The sequence below is a fragment of the Chelmon rostratus genome, chromosome 13 (assembly GCF_017976325.1).
Source record: "Chelmon rostratus isolate fCheRos1 chromosome 13, fCheRos1.pri, whole genome shotgun sequence".
Taxonomy (NCBI): Eukaryota; Metazoa; Chordata; class Actinopteri; order Chaetodontiformes; family Chaetodontidae; genus Chelmon; species Chelmon rostratus.
In genome coordinates this window covers 16500164-16524682 of record NC_055670.1, presented here as the reverse complement: position 1 = coordinate 16524682, position 24519 = coordinate 16500164, and the positions used below count along the sequence as shown (strand labels likewise).

General features: G+C 40.7%; 1 protein-coding gene across 1 annotated transcript in view; it reads left to right on the top strand.

The window, feature by feature from the left end:
- The first annotated feature begins 506 nt into the window (after window positions 1-506).
- map2 (microtubule-associated protein 2) overlaps window positions 507-24519 on the top strand; it is a 94905-nt gene continuing 70892 nt past the window's right edge. The window contains exon 1 of the mRNA XM_041950536.1: window positions 507-562. The gene's annotated coding sequence lies outside the window, so the exon portion shown is untranslated. The remainder of the gene's footprint in view (window positions 563-24519) is intronic.

Genomic DNA, 24519 nt, shown 5'->3' with positions numbered 1-24519 from the left:
AGTTTAATTTAATTTTATTTAAATTTAAAAAATGTACACAATTTGTGTTTAATCTGCCTCTAATCTCGAAAACGACTGGAGCGCAGCACCGTAATTACTACACGAGCACAGTCAAAATGCAACGGCGTGACTAGTACAGTAGTTACGGTAACTGTAGGCTGCGGAGCCTGTGTGTCCGACAGACCGGGAGTTGCACTGAAAGACACTGCGCCGAACAGGTAAAAAAAAATGACTTCTTCATTTGTGTAACAACGTGATAATACAAGCGAATGTATCTGAATGGCAATGACTCAACAAAAGCTTGTGATATTGGCGGTCAGAGGGAGTCTTTCGCCGGCCAGTGAATGAGCATTTCAGCAAGCATTGAAGCTGAAATGATGAGGTGCCCCTCTCTGTGTGGATGGAGAAAGGACGCATTGTTCGTCTACAGGAGAACTGGGTCTGGGTTCTTATGCTGTCTCATCTCTGTTTTCCGCCAGGTTTAAATGAGCAGTGTTGCGGAATTAGTCTGATATGAAATCACAGCTGAGCAACAGCTCGAGCAACCAAACCTCTGAGATAGGTAAGACTTTTTGATTGTTTTAGCAGTTATTGCTCCAATTACGCGCTTAATTGCTTGTTTTGTTGATGAGTTGAAAGGATAATGTCTGCATTGTGCCACATAAAGGCTCTACCTATTGCGGTCACTGCGGGAACTTGGCTTGCTGCGGTGGCAGTGCACGGCTACCAGGCTGTAGTCATCCTGTAAGACATTATAGGACGGTATAACATGAGGTCACTGTGAAAAATTCACTGGGAATACGCCCCTATAGAACTGTAATTGTGGTTTATAAGATGAGCAAAGCTGCTCCATGAGACAGAAGGAGAGAGAGGGGTGCGAATACAGGTGCTGAGTCATATTAGCTGGTTCCTCGCAGATTGATCACACAATTTAAACCTCAATATGCGCATGTTTGTCAATGTCATCATTACCATTTTTTAGCTGCTGCATTCATGCTGTTGAGCTGATTTGATTCCATTTTAAAATGCTATGTGAATGGCGCTTACATTGAGACCAGATCTCTTCATTGAACCCCTGCTTCATCATCAACCCAGCATTTGTAAATGCAGCTAAAGCAGTCTGGGCTGTCACACCTCAGAGATCCTCTACTTCATACTGATTGGATATTAAATAGTGAGTTTATGTATGGTAGATCTATTATACATTTGTGGGCTTCAGTCCAGTCTCATTTACATACAGCGGCTGGCTGTTTTGATGCCCCTGTGTTGTGTCCACTTTCCAGCAGTATGTGCAGATGCATTTAAACGCCTGATGCATTCAGGATGAGGCAGCAGCTCGGAGCTCCTCCTCACTGATGGTGTTGGCTCATACTCCTGGAGGGCCAGGCTGGTAGTCAATCAGTTTCTGTTGTTTCACCTCGGTCTACTTTGTAACTGGTAAGCACAGGAGGAAATTCGATTTTACGCTGATGTGGTTCTTTGGCCATTGCATGCTCCTAGCCAGTCTGTAAGGAAGGGCGGACGAGAGGTTATGCAAACATTTAAGAGATTAGTCACATCTGATGGCTATATTTTGTTGTGTGTCTCTATTGAAACATGGAAATGTATCTTCTGCTTGATCTTCCTGTATAATTTCTCTATGGTCTACATATTATCATAGCCTTTGTTTGTTAGATCGGTTTTTCATTAAAACAATCTGAAGGTTATAATTTGCAGTGTCTGAAGAGCATTAACATTGGCATCTCATGTTCGCTCTATGATTGTGTTTGCAAGTGTTTGTGTTTGCAAAAAGGGTTAATTTTTGTTGGTGCTTTGGTAGGGCCTTTGAGGGGAAGTGGACCTCTGAGATGGGATGTGCAGGCCTGTGTTTACAATGACGTGCCTGTTCTCTACCAGTGATGGACGTAACCATTTTTTACGCCTACTGAGTTGGTGGTACTTTAATTTCAAAACTCATCCTCAAAAATTCCTTGTTTCAAGCTGGTTTATAGAAGCAATTTAATAAGAAGTGAATATTCATTAAGTATGCATCGTGTGCAGAGACATCAGGTGAAAGTGCAGATGTCAAGGTGATGCATGGGTGGTCTATACCTGAGCTAATGAATCACTGCCAGTGTTGTGAGCGGTCGATACTGTAGGAGGTTGGACATCAGTCAGATGTCAGAGCGAGGAATCAAGATGAACCAGAGCACTGATTGGTTTTCCTATAAGAGAGGGCCTTTTTCATGGTCTTTCTTTGCTCCTGCTGTTCGCAGCAATACCAAATGAATTCAACTTGTACATTTGTGGTGTGGATGAACCAAGATGCATAGCTTGAGTTTTCTGTGAGTAAATTAACCATGTGGTGAGTGCCTAGCATAGCCTGGGGTTGTACTTTAAATAGGATAATAAAGCCCATGTTAGAGTTGGAGTCTGTCCCGGAAGTATGGAGTCTACACAGAGAACACTTAAAAACAACGACAACAAAAGCCGAAAGACAGACAGTCTCAGTTCTAAAATTTCCCCTGGGTTTTAACTGGCAGGAGGCTACTGGGTACCAGTAATTGGGTGAGGGACTCTGAAAGTGGAACAAAGTCAGTGGAGCTCAGAAAGCGAAAATGGTCCTAAAACATGCAGCACTTTTAAAATAGAACTTTAAAACCAATTGTTTGTTTGACTGATAGCCAGTGAAGGGATGCTACTGCTGAGGAATTAATGGACTGTCTTGTTGGTTTCAGTCAGGATCTTGGTGGCAACATTTTAGGCCACCTGCAGGGTAGACTGGCTGACTCCCACAGACACATTGAAAAAGATCGAGACAGACAGGGATTAAGGCACAGACAGTTTCTAGATACACGCCTCAGACAAAACATAACTGTATGTTTCAGTGGGCCAACTGTAAGATGGAAACATCTGATACCCAAAACAAGTTGGAAGACACAGTTTCAACACAAAGAGACAGTAAAGAAAAAGATGACGAGCATCCCTTCTATAGCAGTATCAGTTATAATTGTCTACTCCAGTGAAGATCTAGTGGACATACACAGTGGATAGTTTGGGTAATAAATGTAGCGTTCAGCTCTGTTTTCAGCTTCTGATAAGATCATTTGGATAATTAGGTTAAACTGGGGATTTGTTGGCTGACCACATGTGTTGCTTGCCTTCATGGACTCTTGTACATTAATGCTGTGTCTTGCAGTGGCACTGTATTCCTTTCTACAATTACATTTATAGTACGTCTAAAATTGGTAGGATTGATAAAATCAAAAAGTATGGCCCAGGCTGTAAAAAGATATTCCTTAAAAGACCAGTAAAATATGACAACCATATTTCTTTGATAGTTACCTAAAGGAAACATTCACTGCGCTGGTTATTGTCATTGTCTTCAGTCCAGTCCAGTCAGTGAGAGAGCTGTTCAGGCAGAGGTGCCAGTTTAGGTAGCACTGCAGCAGGCGTGTTCACACTCATGTGGTGCCAGGTACTGTAGGTCAGATTTACATAAGCCTTGTGTGCCAGTGAGACAACCTAATCCTGATTCCTACAAAGATACTTAGTCAGTCAAGCACACACACATACACAAAAACACACAAACACACACTTGTCACATTCAACGACTGACGTAATGCTGCTTTGTGTGTGTGTGTGTGTGTGTGTGTGTTTGTGTGTGTGTGTGTGTGTGTGTGTGTGTGTGTGTGTGTGTGTGTGTGTGTGTGTGTGTGTGTGTGTGTGTGTGTGTGTGTGTGTGTGTGTGTGTTCGTGAGACAGAGAATGTGGGAAAGGCTCTGTCGACCAAAGAAGAGAGACACTTGGTGGTAGCTTTGGCAGGAGCGCCAACACACTCAGCCGGCATGTCTGCCAGCTAGCTGCCAATCTCACTCGCTCTCTCTCTGCCTAAGTGAAGTCCTCCAGGTTTTTTGGGATATTAGCTCGTTGGTCAACGTGCTTGTGAAGTTCAAAATAACGTCAGTTTTTCTTAGTAAACTCTTTAGTATTTACGTTGTATAGTGTATATTGATATCTGATACACAAAACTCTCAGTCTTATTAGAGCAACATATCATCTACATATCTTTATCATGTTTATGTAGAGTTGCTATTAGTTCTAAATTTCTAGACATAATCCCTCAAAACTTGAACACTAGGGTATTTTTGTACCCTATATTCACTTAATATATTTCACACAAGCCACTCTCATGGGTTGCCAAACTGAAGTATGGCAACCCATGAGGGAAAATCCCCCATCTCCATTGCAGACGTGTTTATTTTAAAATTGGATGAAAGCGGTGGAAAGTAGCAGATGTTGAGGACAGAAATAAACTGAAGGCTCAAGCTAAAAAACTGTGACACTTTCATTTCATTTGAAAAGTAATATTTTTAAAGGCACATATGAATGACGTAATCATTTCTTTGTTGAACATGCTCTGTTGACAGTGTTGAATGCCATTTCACACTCTTATCTCTGGGCTTGAAGTTGACCTCTCCTCTTTTCAAGGGTACGGAGAATAAATAAAAAACAAGATGGAACACAGGGTCCATAAACAGCTAGCGTGTCATTGATTAAGTGCTTGGCATTGTACGTTAGCTGGCAGCTTATGTTCAGCTTTACAGTGGCGGGCAGACACCTACATGGCCTGTGTGATAATAAACTGGTATTGACACCTATAGGTCACGGTCAGTTATCAAAGGGCAGCCATTAAATGGTGCAGTCAGTGTCTTGCTCCAGGACACTTCAGCAGATGCATCAGGATTTCAACCTCTGACCGAATGTCTGGTTGAGCAATGGTCTTCCTACTGAACGTAAAGAAATAACCTATTTTATATGTTACAGCAGGTTGAAACAGTGAGGTCTATGGACTGTATTGTATGTTCAGCTGTTGTAATCCTTCTAAATTTAGTCAGTTGTTCACAATTTGGATGGTTCAAAAAGGATTTAATGTCAGAAAAGTGTATTCATGCAATCTGTTTTACTTAGTGGTGGTAATGAAGGTCACATGTGATGTGAAGAAAAGGGCATGCCTGCCTTTGCTTTGTGAGAAAGTGAAGCACTTTTCCCTAGTCCAGTACTTTCTACCGGTCAGATTTCACATTTGGTTTTGAGATGCAGGTTTTCGTGTGTTTTTACAATGTCTATAAAATGAAAAGATCAGAAAGTGTTCCATCATCAAAGAAAAAAAAAAGGGTAAATCTTAATCTTGGATTACCATTAAAATGCTGATGGACTGGAGAATGCTGACCTCAGTTGTTGTGTTCTTGACCGTCCTGTCAGGGAATGGGCCACTGACTAAGTCTATGCTCAAGTCATTTCCATTTTTGTAGGAGTGGTATGGCTGATCTCTCCCGACCTTCAGCTAAAGGATATCCACTTAGTGCGCTGACACATTTCTACCTGCTACACAGCACAGTGATATTCCCATTTTTAAGTGTCGTGTTGGGTTCTTCATCTTTAATTTTTTTTATTTGATTTAATTTTTTTGCCCTGGGGAACACTTGGAGTCAAACGAGCTGACCTTTAGTTTGGAAGAGGCTGAGATTGGTCAAACACACTAGAGTCCTGTCTTCCTAACAGCTCTGAGAACCTTCATAAGTGAACCTCTTTAGTGATGAAACTGCTGTACACTCTCAGGGAATGCAACTTCTTAGTAAGATACCTTTCCAGGAGTTAATATCCTGAAGCCTCAGCAGTATGTTCCCATTATTAATACAGTCATTATTATTACACTCAGTTGGGGGCTGCCCCAGTAGCTAACCTGGCAGAGTGGGTACCATGCAGCAAAGCTGAGTCCTTACCACATCAATCTGGGTTCAGTTCTTGTTTTGCTACATGCTCTGCCCTGGCTTTCCCGTCCTTCTCCAGTAGTTGCTAGCATAATAATGCAGAAATATACATAAAAAAAACATAATCTTAAAAAAAAAAACCCACTCAGTTGCATATTTTTTGCAGAACTGTTGCATTAGACTGCATTAGTTTTTGCTAGGTGTACCTAATTCACTGGCAACTGAGTGTGTTATTCAATATCCTGTACACTCAGGTCGAAGCTCTTGCTCAAGTTATGGCAGGAAATGGGACTGGAGTAGTTTTGCATTTCCACATATAAACAATGCAGCATAATCCTTTCTGTGTTTCATGCAAATTTTAGCCTGTTTAGGGCATATTGTGTGATTCAGACCCCAAAAGTACTGCTTCTAGAGTTAAAACTAGACTGAGAAGGTTGCAGGCTGACAGATATAACACAGGTCAGCTGCCAGCCTCTACAGGTGTTGTTGGAGTCGATCTTTCAAAGCACAAGAAGATCCTTGCAAATTTTGAGGCACGACTTGTTTTGGAAGCGCTTGTGCTCTCTTGCTGCATAACACTTATAGAAAAGCAGTAAAAAAATAAATAAAAGATGCATCTTGAATTTTGAATGGCGATTTTATTTTTGGCACCAGTCTGGTGTCAGAAGTCTATAGGATGTAAGTATTTCTATAGAGCCATATTCTCTTCACCCAACAGTACAGAGCAGATAGAGGGCTCATAGAGAAGCATGTGTGGGCAGAACCAGGAAAAACATAAGGGTGAGTCACAGCTCACCTAACTATTTAGTGTTGCCTCTCCTCTCAAGGAAAAAAGTAGATGTGTATGTGTCTTTCATCTGTGTGATAGCTCAGTGTGTGTTGGTGTGCGTGCATCAGTGTTGATGCACGGTATCACTCAGTCTGCGTGTGGGAGTGTATGCTTGTGTGTGGGTATCATTTACAGTTTCATGTGCTTGTGTTAAAGGAAAACAAATCACCCTCTGTGTCTTTCACTTTGATACCTCATGTTTAGTGCATCTCCGGATTTATTTCGTGACATAATGCTGTAATTTGATTTCTTTCAGCCTGCTCCATCCAATTCAGTTCCACTGAGTGGTTTCCTGCATTTTGCAGAATGCCATATAACAAGCTCCATAGAAGAGTGTGTGGGCATAGAGATGCAGCTAAATGGCCTGTCAGTTAGAGATACCTCAGGTTTATGATTGTTTTCCCATACGCAGACTCCTTTGTAGTTGCACCGAAAATATCTCTGGAGCACAACCACCATTGCAATCTTGCTAATACAGTAGGGATGTAATGGTACACAGTTCAGTTCATACCCTGGTTTGGGAGTCACGTGTCAGCGAGAGCCTGGTGGAACAGGAAGAAAAACAAATGCGTAACCATATGTTTCTTTTCATCTGGGTGATGCCATCGAATGTGGGTTAACATGTTCAATGTGCTTCCATTAACATATTCATAAGAAGTAATTCTTTAATATAAACACGCTTACTGGGAAGCTGATCAAAACGCCTCTTATTGACAGCATCACACAATTATAGACCTGATAAAATACAGTATATTAGCAAACTGATATAGAATTGGTCAAATCCTCCATGGTATCATTGAGTATGTGAGCTGTGCAGAGACTGGGACTCACCTTGCTCGTTATCAGAGAGCCAAAACCCTTGAGACGATCCAAAGATGAACCAGAGATCTTCCCACACAGTGCCCATCAAATTCCCACCACCCACTGCCTCATTGTCTACAAAGGATTTAAAGAAGAAATGTGTATCAGCCACATAATATCCCCAAGCCCTCTCTACCTTTTCCTCCTTCATCTCTCCATCAGGAATTCTTCAGGCACTGATGACAGGCCTCACAATCTGATTACAGAGTACAGCTTCCATGTGAGAGATCCTGTCAATCAAAATGCAATAATCTACGACAGAGATAAATAGAAAAGAGGTTCCCAAAGGTTCCTGACAGGGTTTCAGGTGCTCCCAGTAGAATTAAATGGAAATGTTGTTAAGCCCTGGTTTGTTGTTTGGTATATATTTTTTGTGTGTCAGAATCTTCCTTTACTGTGTCATAATTTCACAAAATACTGTGTTATATTGTATATAGTCATTCTTTTTCAAATCCCTTCCTAACAAGAGGAAACGGTTTTAATACTGTACATGCAGACAGCGAACAGCAGCGTAAAGCCTGTTTTACAGCCTCTGCCAGGATAATTGCCTCTCACATCACTTCATTGAAATGCTTTAATATTACTGCTTTGACTTCCATCCTGCTTCTCGTAATGGTTTTTCTTGATGGAGCGCAGAGGTTGATGGTGATGCATCCAAAGGTATGCGACACAGAACAGATACAGGAGCTGCTGAATGACAGCCAGAGATGGAGACAGAGAGCACTCAAGTGAATAGCAAGTTATGACCTTTTTTGCACCTGCATTAAGTAACATGTCTTGGATAATGGCGTTTGTTCAGGAAAATGCAAAAAACACCTATAAATGCACCTAAGACACGCTAAAAGTCCATTTATTCTCTCCAGGGATAGTCAGAGATGCGTTTAGTCCCATTAACAACAGCGGGGGGTTAATGAAATGCCACTATGTTCCAGATTAACAAGAAATGTCATGCTTCTTGTAGCTGTGAAGCAAGCAAGATTAGGATCAGAAGACTGCTGATTATAAGGGAAAAATGTTACCTGACAAAGTGATGTGTGTAGTCATCTGTATTTTGATGAAGGAGAGAAATCAGACTGTCTTTAATGCTGGAGATATAATTTAATGTAACTTAAACCGAGCTATATTAATTCATTTTTTTTAAAACACAGTAAAGGTACAAAATGTATAAAATGGACTAAATGCTGAGTCACAATTTGGCCACTGATGTCTGATTTTTATTCACTGCCTGGCATGCTGGTTTTTCCCATTTCCCGCCATAATGCTGGAAGTGTCGCCAGACGCTTTGTACAGTGTGTGATCTGCCGTTCTGAACTTGTTGGAGATCTGTGGGAATTCAGAGCGTAAAAGCTTACAAGTTAGACACAAGAAAGGAACATGAATGATTCCCTCATTGTTTTGAAGTGTTGCGTTTCATGTTTTCAGCAGTCGTCTTTGGGGAGGCAAGTCGTTCCTTTTTCGGTTATGTAATAAACACTCATGCCTCCACGCATGCAGACCCACACAGAACAAAATCAGACATTCACACATGCAAACATCCCTTGGTAGTCAATTAAAATAGATAATCAGATGATGTATCTCTCTTTAATCCCATACTTTCTGAATGCTTATGAGTGCTGTTTGTCATCGTACGTGTTATACTAGACTTTCCTCTTCTTGACAGACCAATCCTATCAGATAACTTCAGTATGGCTGTCACCAAATCCGACTTAGAGCAGGATCCACACCACCCCAAATACCACAGAGCTTTATTCTCAGATATCCACTGTCACTGTGGCACCATGCAACATTATCACACATCCATTTTGTGTGCGTGCATGCATGCGTGCGTGCGTGCGTGCGTGCGTGCGTGCGTGCGTGCTCTTCTCTAAAGCAACCTGTGGGCTGACTCTTGAGGGGGAGGGGAAGCAGCTCCCTTCTTTTAGGCTTTAATCTTTGACCATCTGCTCTGGCCTAATTTAGCTTTGATCACACCCAACCTCATACAACATACTGCACCTGACTGTATGTATGCTGAAGTAGACAAATAAGTAGTAGAAGTAACAAATTATTGCAAAGTGCACAGTTTACATGTCGTTCGTTGAGCTTGGTAGTATATGCCATTTGCCAACATTCAGTATGAAAGCTGCATTGAGGTTATCATTGTGACTCAAAGTCATGGTGAAGGTTTGTTTCTACTAAAACATGGAAGATTAGCATGTCTGTCAGCTAATCTGAAATTATGCAACAGCTTTCCATTTGTCGTTATTGTATTTTGGACTAAATGTTTTACTGGATTGGATTGTCTGGATCCTTTCATCATGAAATTATATTAAGATAATATACCATATAACCTCGCCATACATGGTCTGCATGTGCCGCTGACTTTCCCCTTTCCATCACCTGTTTTAACATGATAACACACAATGAAAACCATAGAGGCCGGGAGTAAGGCCATACAAAAGTGCGCACACAGCAGCACAAACAATACCATGGTTATTAGATTTCCAGGATTAAGAGCTAGTTTATATAAGATTAAGTGTAAGTGGGAACCTCCCTTCTGGAGGAAATTACAGGATTACACCAGTTGAACAGAGGATGGGATTACTGTACTAGCAGATCACACACATGCACACAAAAAATGGCCTATTGCAGGAAGAATATGTCTTGGAGGGAATGGGTGATTGGGAAAAGAATGGAAAGTGGTGGTTGTGCGATATGTTTGAAATCTGCAAAGTCCTTTCTTGTTGTCATTAAATAGCTAAATAGCTTTGAAATGCACACATATACCATCCTCAGTAAAGACGTCATGCACTTCAAGCCCAGTGACAAGCAAAACAAATGGAGGTGGATGCTTAACCAATCTACCTGCCAGCCTGTGTTCAGGGTTTAGTGACATGATTTAAACCAAGCACGTCTAACACATGTAGCACAGACTAATCCTGGAAGTTCAAAATATTCACTTTAACAAGTTATTTCATCATTCATCATGAAGTTCATATTCAGTCGTGAAGAAAAAAAGCCATTTTAGATAACCCAATTTGTTCCAGCACAGCTTCTCTTCAAGAACTGTCTTGAAATTACTGTCATTATCTAAGACAAAATGGCAGATTAATGCAACAGGATACAGAAAATACAATTCTGAAAATACTAATTCTAGTACAGTCTGAACTAGTAGTGAACCCATTTGTAGATTTTAAAGCAAATGAGGTTTCAGGACTGAAATTCTGTTTTTCCCAGACTTTTGGTCATCTTAAAACGGGATTGAACTTGATGAAGACTTCATAGCCATACTTTTGTTTTGCTCTGCTTTCTGGTTTACCCTGTGCCAAACTGCTGGGTTATTCTGAAACATTGTAGAAAACTGACTCTAGCTGCCATGCCCATATTCAACTAGCTCATACTTAGCTAGCTCCAACTTGCCCAGATACAGCCAATTAAAGTTAAAAACAAAAAAATAATAGTTGCTGTTTTTTGCTGTTATATTTTTTGTGAGGTAGCTATTCTCTTTGAATCTGTAGGATCCCTCATTATTTTTTCTTTTTCATACTTTGCACAGGAGATCAGTCAATTAAGGGAACTTGTGATCCTAGTACCATTTTGCATCGCAACAATGCAGTGTTTGCTTTTGGTCCGTGGCCCGCCATTTAGTTTCAGTTTAGGCCCTCCAAGGGACAATGTTTGGCACACAAGGGCCAGACTAACCCACAAGCTTGCATTTAGTATGACAAGGTCAGACTTACACTGTTGCGCCTCTACCCACTCTGAATAGTCCTGTTTAATGCTAGTAGTTGGAACAATGCCATTAGCTTGACTCTCTTCTGTGCATGACAACTACTTCACTGCTGTGACAACTGCTGTGGCTCAAACACGTGTGGTGTCCCTACAGACAGCGTTGTTACTGCGGCGCTGCTACTACCAAATGGATACAGAAAGTGTTGAGTTAAAAATTTTTTATATATATATTATTATTATTATTATTATTATTATTATTATTCTACAGTTTTAATGTCTGTGTCAGTAGAATAATATTTTTTTTTCATGTCTGTGACATATTCTACAGACACAGACATTGAAACTGTAGTGAAAGGTGTAGTGTTGCTGGTATGATATCAACAAGTAATTTTCACTGTTTTTGCTGAGAGCCGTGCATATTGTGGAAAAAATAGAATCTCTAGATGACGATGGTGATGTCGCTGCAGCCGTCCTGCTCACGCTGCTTGTGTGGCTGCTGTAACCTGTTAACATGGGCACACGCACCGCTCAGGTAGGCAGTGCGTCCCAGCCGTTACAAGTGCAGCTAAAATTGTATATCGAGCCCTGTTCCTTTCTTCCAGGGGAAGCCATTAAGTCAAACCACCCACTGTTGTTACGCATGACACACACACACACACACACACACACACACACACACACACACACACACCGAACAGTAAAGCTTGCTGCTCCCTAACAGTCTCCAGTCCATTAATGCAATCCAGTCCACATCTTTTCTTTGATTTGCTCATTGCAGTATGTGCCTTTCTCTTGTTTTCAGCAGCAGGGCTGGAGGGATGAGGGGAGGGATGAAGGAATCCTGAAGAAGGAAGCATTTGTACCCTGCCAGCTCTTTCCTTATATATAGTAACTCCTTGCAGGGAACAGCCTTGGAAATGCAAGACTAGATCAGCTTGATCATTCTCCCTTTCCCTCTCGTTGTTTCCCTCTCTGTACAGTTCATATGCCAAGTGTGTGTTTGCTCAGCCGTTGCATCAACCGCCGCTTTTGCTTCCATGGCAACCTGGTGCTAGTAATCCAATTGTGATGTGGAGATAACAATAATTATTGCTCACTATTTGCATTTATCTGACATACACACAGATTTAAAATAGAAAACCGATGATGACTGTAGGCTGACAAATATTTACTCAGTCATTTTTTAAGAACAGTAGAGACGGTCAAAGTTAAGTTGTGTCCCATGGCTTTACTGGAAAAACAAGGCGGATACATGGTGCCAAATGAAGTAAACAGCAGTAATTATCTGAGCTGTGCAAGGCATTTCCCCTCTGGCTCTTTTAATGAGGTAGAGGTGGGAGATTTACACTTTGTGTCCACTTTATCTTTGTTTGGAAGGCGGCCATAAAACAATAGTAGTTATGCTATCATTTCTGACCATTTCCTTATATTCTCCTTGCATCTGGCATCCCCTCAAATAGCTAGAAGAAAAACAGGTATTAGAACTCTATGACTCCTGAATATTGGATTGTTTACTTGATTTCAGTTGATTTTAATTGAACAGTGAGACAAGCAGTGAGAGAGACGCCTGAGCGGCACAGCTGAAACACATCAGGTGAAGACACCATTCATTAACCAACAAATTTCCATCTCGTGTAATATTAATAACGTAATACCAATTTTTAAATATTATCTGCTTTTAACATGAAAAGAAGAATAGGGCTCGCAAAAATTCTAATATAGATTGTTGTCACAGTATGCACCTGTGACAACACTACAAAACAAATGACCACATGAACAAACATAACTGACCCGCAGTCACAAATACACCTGCAGTGTTGTGTCATAATTAATTCAGCACTTTCTCACCTGATTGCCACTAGTCTTTGAGTGTCTTACCAGTTGTTATGCTACGTCCTCCTCCTCCTCATTTTCTCATTTCTCCTTTAACCTTACGCCCATCCCACCCAGTCCCTCCTCCTTATTTAGTCTGGTGATAAATGTGGTGAGAGTGAAGGAAAATTAATACCAAGGTCAAGTTATTGTATTCATCTGATGTGGGCTATGCTTATGTTAATTGGGTTATTTTTCATGGTGCTGCATCATTTGTTAAAGTTACGCTTCACTGTCTTTGGTCACTGCTTATCGATTATTTGAAGTTCCCTAGAATTTCTTCGGTTATAGATTCTGCTGGGCCCCAAAGGCTTCCCATGTTATTTTACCTCATTAAGCTTATTATTACCAGTGTCCCCTCTAAATAAGTGCTCACTCTCACTTCTAAGTGAATTTTAGAGGTGTCACGATTGTGTATAAAGTGTAAGTCCAACTGAAATTAATTTTGTATACTTTATAAATTTCTATTTAATGTTTTGATTTAATGATGGTGCCTCCTAGTTTTGCATTAATTTAGTGGAATACCCTTTGGTATTCCTCTATATCGGCAGATTCTTTGTTTTGATACAAATCCTGCGTAAAGCAGCAACATCAGCATTCTGTCTTAGCCAGAGCAGACTGTCACGTGAAATTAGACAGCAACACAAGAGCCACAGGCTTTGGACAACAACCCACATTAGGTCTCGTCCTGCACCTTAACTTGTTGAAAAAGGCACCAAACAAACATTCCCTGTCCTACCTGAAAGTGCACTGCTAATATCAGTTTGCAGGCTAAATAGTTAGTGTGTGCTGGTGTGGTCTTCACTGGAGCTCAGGCAGCATATTTCTGTCCAAACCTGACCGGAGTCCGAGACGGTAGTAACCAAGCCCGAACCAAACCTGACAGGCATTTGTGTTCAAACCTGACCCGAGCCAGGCAGTTAATGTAAGATGAAGCACTGAATTTGTGTTACCCTGTCATGCATTTGCAAATTTGTCACACAAACACCCTCAGAAACACTCCAGAAATGCAAGGTGCTTATGTGCTTGCTAGCTTTTGTGGATGTCTTTATAGTTTGTACGTGACCTGGAGTTTGTTTGAGTCCGAATCAGACTGCAGATTAAACTGACAGCCTGAAATTCTCTAAGATTACAGTTTTATAATCTATGTTCAACAGTTCACCACATTAACAAATGTATTGAGTCACTGTCCCACTTTATCCCCACAAATTCCACCCAGTGGCTTTAGAGAAGCTGTATTTTTACCTCTGCAAAGATGTTATGTTTTCAGTTTCGTCTGTTTATTTGTTGGTTTGTTTTTCTGTTTTTGAGAATATCTGAGTCAGAGGAGAGATACACAAGCATTGCAAGACATTTGGCCTTGGTGGAATAAATGCCATACATCTTAAAATTCAGTACATGGTAGCCAATCCACATTCATGGGTACCAGTAATCCTCTGGGGGTAGCCTACACATGTAGTTGCTCAAACTTCGTACAGAAAGCAGTTGTTATGGAACACTTGGGGACAGTGGTTTCATGGGAGAAAGGTACAGTTGTAACATTGCCACATTTGTAACTGTGTTTTTTCTCAAACTGAGGTATGGCTATAGAAACGTAAATACACACATATCATGCATCTAAATACGACTTGTCTGCAGGAAACTCCACCAGAGATTTTATGGAAAAATGTTCATGGTTCACAAAAACAAGCAATAATATTGACCATGACGGAGTTTCTCTCTTGTGATCATACAGTTTTTCATAACAGCTGTTTTTGATAACAAGCTGTCATCTACATGATATTTGTACTTATGTACGTGATGTTTTCTTGTTTTCACAAATGTTTGTTAACTGTGTTACATGTATTCAATGCAGAAGTACATAGTTGCACAGCTGAGATGATGAGACTTCAGTTAGGCACAACCATATTCTGACATAATTCTTATAGCTTACTGTATATCGAGACTTGTGTAGTGGTGGTGCTTGCAGATTTGCATATCATAGAAGAGTGGGCTATTGGCCTAGGTGGAGGTCAGCGCTGTCCGAGCCCTCTTGCAGTTAGTTAATGTATTCAAGGAGACCCCACACCCATTTGTCATCAGCAGCCCTTTTTGGAAAAAAAAAGAGAAGAAATCCATTTTCCTCCCTGTGATATGAACCTTCACTTAGGCTGAATCAGCTAATGCTGTTATCGGTTGCCATGGAGACTGACTGAGTTAGGGTGTTGCTGTGGAAACTGAGTGGCTGCTCATCACCGCCCACAGCAGTCCTCCCGACTCCCTTCAGCCAACCAGCACCTCACACATTTAAACACTCATTTGAAAACACACACACTTATGAACACACACAGACATGTGTTTTATGATGTAACAGCTGTGAATATGATAGATATGGTGTATATTTTTATACAAACCTCATGGACAGGCACAGACAGCGTATGTATTTCTGTACGAATGTGCTGCTTTGGCAATATTGTTCATGTAACAATAAGGCCTAAATTGAATTGAGACATGGAGGATGATTCATTGGTCAACATCAGTGGATGTATTGTTCCTTTCATCCCAAATGTCACAAAGCACAATAGCAGCAGCACTGAAGTTGTGTATTTAGCCATAGTTTGGTCAAATTGAGTGTTTCTAAAATACTGGACATGTAGACTGAGTGCAGAGAAGCGGACTGTGAAAGTTTTGGTATATGTGTTTTTCATAGTGAATAACAGTGAACTCTGGCCGCTGTTTGAACGAGTCAGTTAAGATTAGAGCAGCACACAGAAGTCAATCACTAATCAACATGCTTTATCAATCCAATTAGCTGCACCTGTAACACACAGCCTCCAGGTGCTCCCCATAGGTCTTTCTCACAGCCGATGCTTTAACATGTCAAAGCACAGGTGTTGCTAATAACATTAACATTTTATTCTGTTCAACTGTCCCAGTAAGCTCCGACAGTGTGACAGTGAGCCAGCACACATAATACCAGGACCCTGAGACTGATGCAGCTAATTGTAATTCAGCCATTGTTGATTTAATTTTTTACGCTTGTGCTTTTCATACTGTGGCATGTCAAAATGTCTGCCGCGAAAATGGACTGTGAGGAAGGGGGCAAGATGGAATCGCTTTTGTTCACAAATTTGATCTTGCCTCATTGGCCTCATGCAGTCAGAGTTCAGTCTGACGAAACTTCGACATGCGGAATGTTCAGACAGTTTGACCGAGTTAATGGGATTGACCTCTCATTTAAGAAATATTGATTGTTTAGATCTTTCTTTCCGTAACTGCATGGCAGAATAATAGCTGAAAAGGAGGGATGCTGCTCTGCTGATGTGAATGGCAAGCTGCAGAGGTTGATGACAATAAACCGTGGCAAAATAGAAGTGGTATAATTTATAACTTGAGCAGTTTGTTCAGCCCTCCCTGCACTATTTCTTGCCCTGCCCGCTTTTTTGCAATACCATTTGACCAAGTCAAGTTTGTCAGATGTGCTCTGTCACTAACCAGTAATAGGGCTCATCCTACTATTTTAGCAATTTTCACCTCAGGTGGAGTCTACAAAGTCTCACCGACCTTTTATTAACAATTCTTTATATCCATAAACTAGTCACTCCTCATGAAATATTTTATTACCTTTAGTTAATAGTAATGTAACACTGTATGCATGACTGAATGTAGTGTACTACAAATAATGTAATGAAATATGTGTGAGTTACTAAATGATCATAGTTCTGGACTTTTGGAAATATTATAAGAGACATAATATTGGCATCAGTAGAGTTGTGTTAACACTGAGATGTTATTTGACGCACACTCTTGAGCAGGTCTTTCTGCCTGCAGTTGTTTATTAATTCAACAGTAGTTGTGTTGCCTGCCGTGGCTTACCGTTTCACTGCTCCCCTGATAGTTGTCTCTGTGATAGTGATATACAAAACACACAGTGCACACTGCCCAAGAGGCCCACAGAACAGGTTTTGCAGTGAATCCCATATGGTGTTTAATATAGGATACACTAAACACAATATTGGACTACATTTAAGTGTGTTAACACAGTTTTTTCAACAATGTTTCCGAGCTAAAATTATCTTTAGTGCAATGTATGTAGGCCAGAGGACGGAAATTATATAGAGGCTGTTATCAAGCAGGACATGTCTTTAGTTGTACAAGGCACCCTTTTCATGTTTTCTATGCACACCTCAGTATTTGTTTATTTTTATTGTATGTATGTTACCATCCTGTAGACATGCTAACATATTGATTGTAGGCATGTAAACATGTGCACTGCAGCATGTTAACATGCTAAATTTGCATTGCCAGGCTCCATCGGAGCACCTGATGAGGAGGGTACTCCTTCTAATCTCACCCTGTTTCTGATTGCTTCATAGTTTTATGCCTCCTGCAAAAAAAAGAATCCTTGTACCTGCATGATAAAAAAAGACCAAATAGTTGAGGCATCTACAGCTGCAGGATGTACTTAAATGCAGTCTGCGCCTGTAGAAAAGGGCAGAAAAGCAGTAAATAAGGTCATCTGCCTCTAAACACAGATGACCATTAATATGGGGACATGGTCTCTTACCTATATCATAGATCTTTCTAACACTTGATTAGTTTTCTACTACATCAGGCGGACCAGACTCTAAAGGGCTTTTTTATTTGACAACCTGGGAATGAGACTGGGCTCACACACCATTACCATTGGTGCTGTTATAAGAATAACATGAGTGCTGATCTAAAGGTTGTTGCCAAAGCTTTTTCAGTCGAATAGCCCCAAGTGATCACAACCACAAGCTCTCCCTATGTGTCTGCTAGTGAGTGTTTGTGCACGGGTGTGCATGCACTGTAGGTATGTGTGCGAGATCACAGACCAGGGAGTGTTCATCAGCTTGCTGGTAACATAATTGAGTGGTGCTGTTTATATTGCAGCCCACGCAAACTCATAAAGAAGCTGTGAAAACGCTTGTTCTGTTGTAGAGAGCACCACCATCTGAAGCTGTACAACGTCTGACACCATCAGGGCGAGCTTTTTATTTGACGATACATATGGTGGCTTCTTTTTCACTGTGGCTGTTGGTAAGTGCTGCTGAAACAGAGAGAATGACCAGGGGACGGGGCCAAATGAGGGAGAGATAACAGGTGACAGAGGCAAATAGAGGAAAACGAGAAAAAAAACTAATTTTAGCAAGGCCATTTGTTCTTTAATGTGTGTGGAGCCTTTGTAATTACTTTTACTCTTTTTCTCTTTTTTCAAACACAGCAAATAAATGAAATGCATTGAAAGAGAAAATACACTTCCATAATTTGCAGTAAGAAAGGTTGTTTTCGGAGTTTCCCTCTCTTTCTCTCCTTTCTCGTCCCCTACTTGATTTCTTCTCTCTGTTTTCATTTGCAAATGGAAATTAGGGGTTATTTTGGTCGGCTGTGGGGAAAACGCTTGTCTGAAAGCGCCACAGTGCTTCGGCAAGATATTTATCCCCCAGAAACATACACATTCACACATTATGCATTGTGGATACAGTATTTACTGTGATAACATCATTCATGCAGTGTCTCACTACTGTGCAGCAGAAACGGTAGGAGAAGAGGTTCTTTTGAATAGTGCCATGTATTTTCTTTTCGCTAAGCTACTTCAACCTGCTTTGACCACATTTTCTTTTCACACCATTCCTTACATCACTCACTCTTCATCACCGAGACTCCTTTCCCTGAATTAAGTCTTGTTATTGGATTCCAGGGTTGTGGCTTAATGTAAAACGCTACAAACGTTTAAAAATGATACTGAATAGGAATAGAAGACAGAATTTTGAACCAGGGCCTTGGATGTGAAAATAAGGGTTGTATGTTGACTAGAACCAATACTGGCTCATTGGGGTCTGATATAAATACTGAACAACTGGCCAGATAATGAGACCTGGATATGAGCTCTTGCCTTGAGAAGGTGGCTGCAAAGCTTGCTGCCAAACACGCTTTTGAAAAATACAAGCTACAAACTAATAGTCTTCACTTAGACTTGAAAACTTAAGACAACAAGTTCATGAACTTCTGATGATATGTGACCAATACACACCACTGCTGATGTTCATGACCTGTTACATGTTACAGCCAAAAGTAACAAATGCTGCCTGCGTGATTGCACCCAAGGCTTTGTTCAGTGGGCAAATCAGATTTGTTTGTCAAATCAGATCTTTAAGACAGACTGTCTGCACTAGTATTTGCATGTGATCAGATTGAATTTGTGCATCCAACCATCGCAGACCTGATGCTTTGGTTGCTAAGGTAACGGCATAGACATCAGTAAGTACGCACACCGGTGATTCAGAAGCAAATTCAAGCTGCTGCTGTGCAAAAGCCTCTCCCCAGCAGACAACTTATTTTCAGTGTCAGTCCATGGGCCGTTGTTGACCTCCACATCACTGTGCTAGTAGTAGGGGTGCACGATAGTTATCGGGCCGATAGTTATCGGGCTGATAACAGGAAATTATGACGTCAGTCCGATAAGTCCGATATCATGACGAACAGCCCCGATAACATATGTGTTTTTGTCAGCACGGTAGTGCCTCGCTCCCACTGTGAGACCCGAATGGCCTGCAGTGAATGCTGCGTTCATGTGGCGTTGGCATAATCAGAAAAACTCTTTGTCACTGGGAAAAATCAAGAATACCTCCTCATGCCAGAAAACAACTCGTTAACTCGGTCATAATTTTGGTAGTTGCTGACTTGAATTAACATTCGCAGCATTTTTACACATGTTACACATTAGGAATAGAAACATGAACTTAAAAAGGCCGTCCGAAAGAACGACTGGCAAACGAGGGAATGGGGGAATGTACGTTTATTTGAATGCAGCATGCAGCATGCAGCACAGCGTGCTTATAAAAACAGAGTTCAGACTTCTTCAAAGTTTCCGAAGAAGACTGTTCGCTGTTTATTTAACAAATGTTCCAAGCGAGTTCCATGAGGAGGGAGAAATGGCACGAGCTTTAATACTTCAAACCTGGTCAGCCACCTGAAACATAACCACCGCTTTGACGGAGTTTGGAAAGCGTATGAGGACGGCCGACCTGCTAAAGACGCTAACGTTAGCAAGGCAGCCGCAAAGAAGCCACTGGGACTGCCACACGTCTTTCGAAAAATCCAAGAAATTTGCCAAAGAAGATTTAATCATGGACATGATGGCGCTTGCCTTACTATGGACTGCCCTTTTTCAGTTTGTTTACATAGATAAGTCTAAGTAAGGGATAATGTATCTTTCTTCAGAATGACATAGAAGCCTGACGCGAAGTGGTGGGGTTTATTTCTCCATAGGAACCTGCTCACTATACGTTATCCCGCTTAGAACGCGGCTTACTACTAAAGCATTCAATAATGTGACATAAAATAGTGATTAAAACACATTTTATTGATTTAAAATGAGCCTACTCTCGTCTGTTGCATCTCTCACTGCGCAGCAGCTCTGAAAGTAAACACGTACGTTGCGTAGCAACCGCCTCTCACTGTGCGCTGCTGTTTTTGGTTTTGTTTGTGGTATTGATGTCATGATGTTAGGTATATATGTGTGTGTTATCGGTTATCGGTATCAGTCTTTAGGAGCTGAAAGTTATCGGTTTTAAAAAACAGTTATCCTGCATCCCTAGCTAGTAGCAGAATTTCTAAAATCACTCTGGATATAGTTTGGACGTGCCAAAAACAGATTGAGGCTGGCAGTCCGAACGAGGCCCAGTATTGTGCAAATTCTGTTTGATGTTTTTTTTATTGACTGATGTATTTTAATCAGTGAGTTTGACATTTTGAGGGCCAATATTGATATTCATGATTAAGGGTGGTAATAGCCACTATTTTCGTGCCAATATGAACTATCATGACAAAAACTCCTGTTCAGTAAAAGATATGTGAACTATTGTCGATAGTAGTAATTAGTGCCACCATGAATATGAGCTCAAACTGCAAACATCATGTCCATTGTGTTAAATTTAGCCCCCCCCCCCCCCCCCTTACGGTTGCATATTTAACTGTGTTTCGCTGCTGTTAAACTAGAATTAACAGCAATCGCACACTAATAAGACACCATCTAATTGAAACAAATGAGCAAATGCTCCTCTTGTTCAAACAACACCAGCCCAGCGCAAGTAAACAGTCATTTTTAATGTGGGCCCTGTGTGTGAGCCTGCTGAACCGTTCAAGGCAGCATCTTCCAAACCCCACCCAGCTGCGGAGCGAGTGATGTGGCTTCAGAGCCGACCACAGAGGCCTGGGAGGACCCGACCAGCTGGCTGCTTATGCTTCACTTTTTCCAACATCCCAGCAGTCACGTGGAAACGCACATGCACACATACTGTAGAACAAGAACAGAGGCAAGAGTGCAAACAACGAGGCATAAACATGGCCACAATTCTGGGAATATTCATGCATGAAAACCTGAAGGAATCAGATTGTTTACACACAAACATTTGGACTCGGAGTGTTTTTACCATGACTGTGTTGCTTCCTGTAACACAAAGGAGCTACACCAGAATGGAGAGAGAGATGCCTGAGGCGAAAGGAAACGTTGTGGGCAGAATTTTACTTGAATAGAAGCAGACCTGACATAATTAACTTGTGGCTCCTTACTGGCAAATAATAGAACTTGTACAATTGTGAGCCACCACCAGTAGATTCAGTGATATTTTGAGTTTCATTCAGTATCTTCCAAGTTGCTAATAACTTCACTACTAGTGACGTTCAAGTGGTAGATTGAGTTTTCTGTTCACTGGTGTAATAACACATCCTGCCTGATGAGGTGTACATTCAACGACTCTTTTGGATGACATGAAGCCTATCTCTCTCTCTTTTGAAGGTCACCTTTTGTCCACATTTCTCTCTCTTCATTTATGTCCTGATCTAAAAATGGTGCTGAGAAGACATGATTCACACTTGTGGAATTTCCTTTCTTCTTGAAAAACAGTAGGACAGAGAAAAGACACGAATGCTGACGCTCACTTAGCCGCAGGTTTTTGTGTGTCTGTAGTCATGTGCGCGAATGACACTGGCAGCCATACCTTCAGTCTAAATCAACAAACCTGGAAAATATTTAACTTTTTAAAAGTAAACCAGTTAAAAGGTTCATGAAGGGTTCAGCTAGAAAGAATTTTTAATGGTATAAGCAAATATTGTTGAACAGAAGGTACCATTAATTAGTCTGATGGTTGTTTTCTTGATTATCCAAATGTTTTTTTTCTATTATGTATCTGAAAAAAGACTAATTTGGCCAAAGTGAGGCATTTAAATGTCTTGCTTTGTTTAAACAGCAATCCAAAACCCAAAGATATTCAGATTAACAACCCTTTTCAACCGTTTGAGAAATTAAACCACAGAGTTTTTGGCATTTTTGCTTGAAAAATAACTTGCATGAAGTGAATCGGTTATCAAAATAGTTGCTGACTAGCTTTTTAATGACTTGATTAATTGTTTCGGCTCTAAATTATTGTTTTTATCATTTCTACAATAATCAAAATGTCACCATGCCACACAGATTTGCCAAAATCCATTTTTGCTTTAAGGTCATTGACCGTATAGTTTGGTGTCAATATCAACATCTGTCCCATCTTTGCACTTCTGCCTTGCTTTGATTCTTTTGATACTCTGGTCCAAACAAATTCAATAAGACCAGTCACACAGTAAAGCAGTGTGTATATGGGCTACTGCTGAATACTGAACTCCCATCTCCTCATGCATCATGGCAACCAAATGCTGCCATGATATTTTTTCTTATTTCTTCTGTATTTTTTCACTTTTTCTTTTTCTCCTTGTCGTTTCCACTCCCCAGTTTCTTGCCTGCTTTCTTTGTCCTGCTGCCTCCTGGTGTGTATATCCTGTTGGCATAATGAGCTTTTGCTGCTTTTCTAGGAGGGCAGAGTCTGCTCTGTTTACCCTGGTGTCCTATTTCTGCTTTGCCAAAATACAGGTGGGGACCTAACTGCTCTTTGTGCTGTTTTGTGAGAGTTTCCTTGTAGAAACCTGGCTGGCATTATTGAGGAAAAAGGGGATAAAATTGGGCATGATATATGAGCGCCTCCTATTAAGTGACAATTCAACTGTTCAGAGACACAACAGGTATAGTGATCAACAGTCATCGTGAGAGTTTGATCGTACAAAAAGGGTTCAGAGAATTTTTTTTTTTTTTTTAGCTTTTCACATTTTATCTCCCATAAACAAAGCAAGGTCTTTTTATTTGTTGTATACAATTTTATTCATTTCCTTCAATCAGGGTCATAAAGCTGTGAATATACAGGCAACATATACGCAAACACATCTGCAGGCACAAAGTGACTTCTTGTCATTGAGTGTGACCTTCCTCTGTCAGCATTAGTCCACATAATCAAGAATAATGCACCAATTCTTCTGGGCACTGTGGGAACTCCACATGTGGGTAACGATACCAAAATAATACTTTTTTAGTTAAATGGAATGTAAAAGATAAACACTTTTTTTTTTTTTTTTTTTTTAACAGCCTGCTCATTTTTGCCGTTTAAAGAAAGAAAAATCTGCTGCTAAGTGCCCTTGGGAATAAATCCATTTATTATTCCTCTGGATGTTGATGTCCTCTGATGATAGCGGATAATTTGATTTCCGAATCTCATTCCAGGACTTTGCCGACACAAACATAAACTGGATCAAGTTTTCATATGTCTGTCCTCTTTCTTTCTGTTTTTTGCTGAAATTGCTTAACTCTAATCTCGTCACATCAGAGTTTAATTCCTTGTGTTCCCTTTTCGATGAATAAACTTGCCTCAAGTAGATGATAATTTCATGAGTCATAATGACCTGCTGTTTCCTCCATGTTGAAAAACACATGCCTGTCCTCAGCTCACTAACAACACAGTATCAAAGCTGACATTGTGCAGTCACTGTCTCACAAGCTGATTGCCTTTGTCATAGATTGTGTGGGACTCTCTGGGCTTTGGCATGATGGTGAATTGTAGTTACGTGACAGCTGGGAGGTCGCTGAAAGGGCAGAACCAGTGGAATAGGAGCATGTGCATGCGGAGACAGTTTGAAATGTATTTGTAGGTGTATTCATGCTTGTGTCATCACAGCATGACTGCAGATCCAATGTCACCTGGTTGTATGTATTCACTCATTTGGCTTTCCCTGCTGACAAAATGTAACTTATTATTTAGCAGAGGTAATTTCTCTGACACAATGACCAGGTCCAGGGGTTAATCATGGGCTGTGTCATGTGTGGAATCCAGCGTCATTGTCAAACACCATTTGATCAGATTAAGAATAGTACTTGTTGATAACAGCGGGGAAGGCAGGAAGCTGAGCAGGACAGCCTGCTGAGGTTTTATACTAATCTACTAATATACTAATTTGTTTTTTCTCCAATGTCGCCTTTGGAAATAAAAAAAAAAAATCCTGGTATGAAACTCCATTCTTGAGAAAATTTGCTGGGAGTTGGAACTGCTTCACATAAAAGGTAAAAGGTTGCTGATTTCAAGACATTTTAAATGATGATGGAAATTCAGACAGACACTGTGCGATAATGGT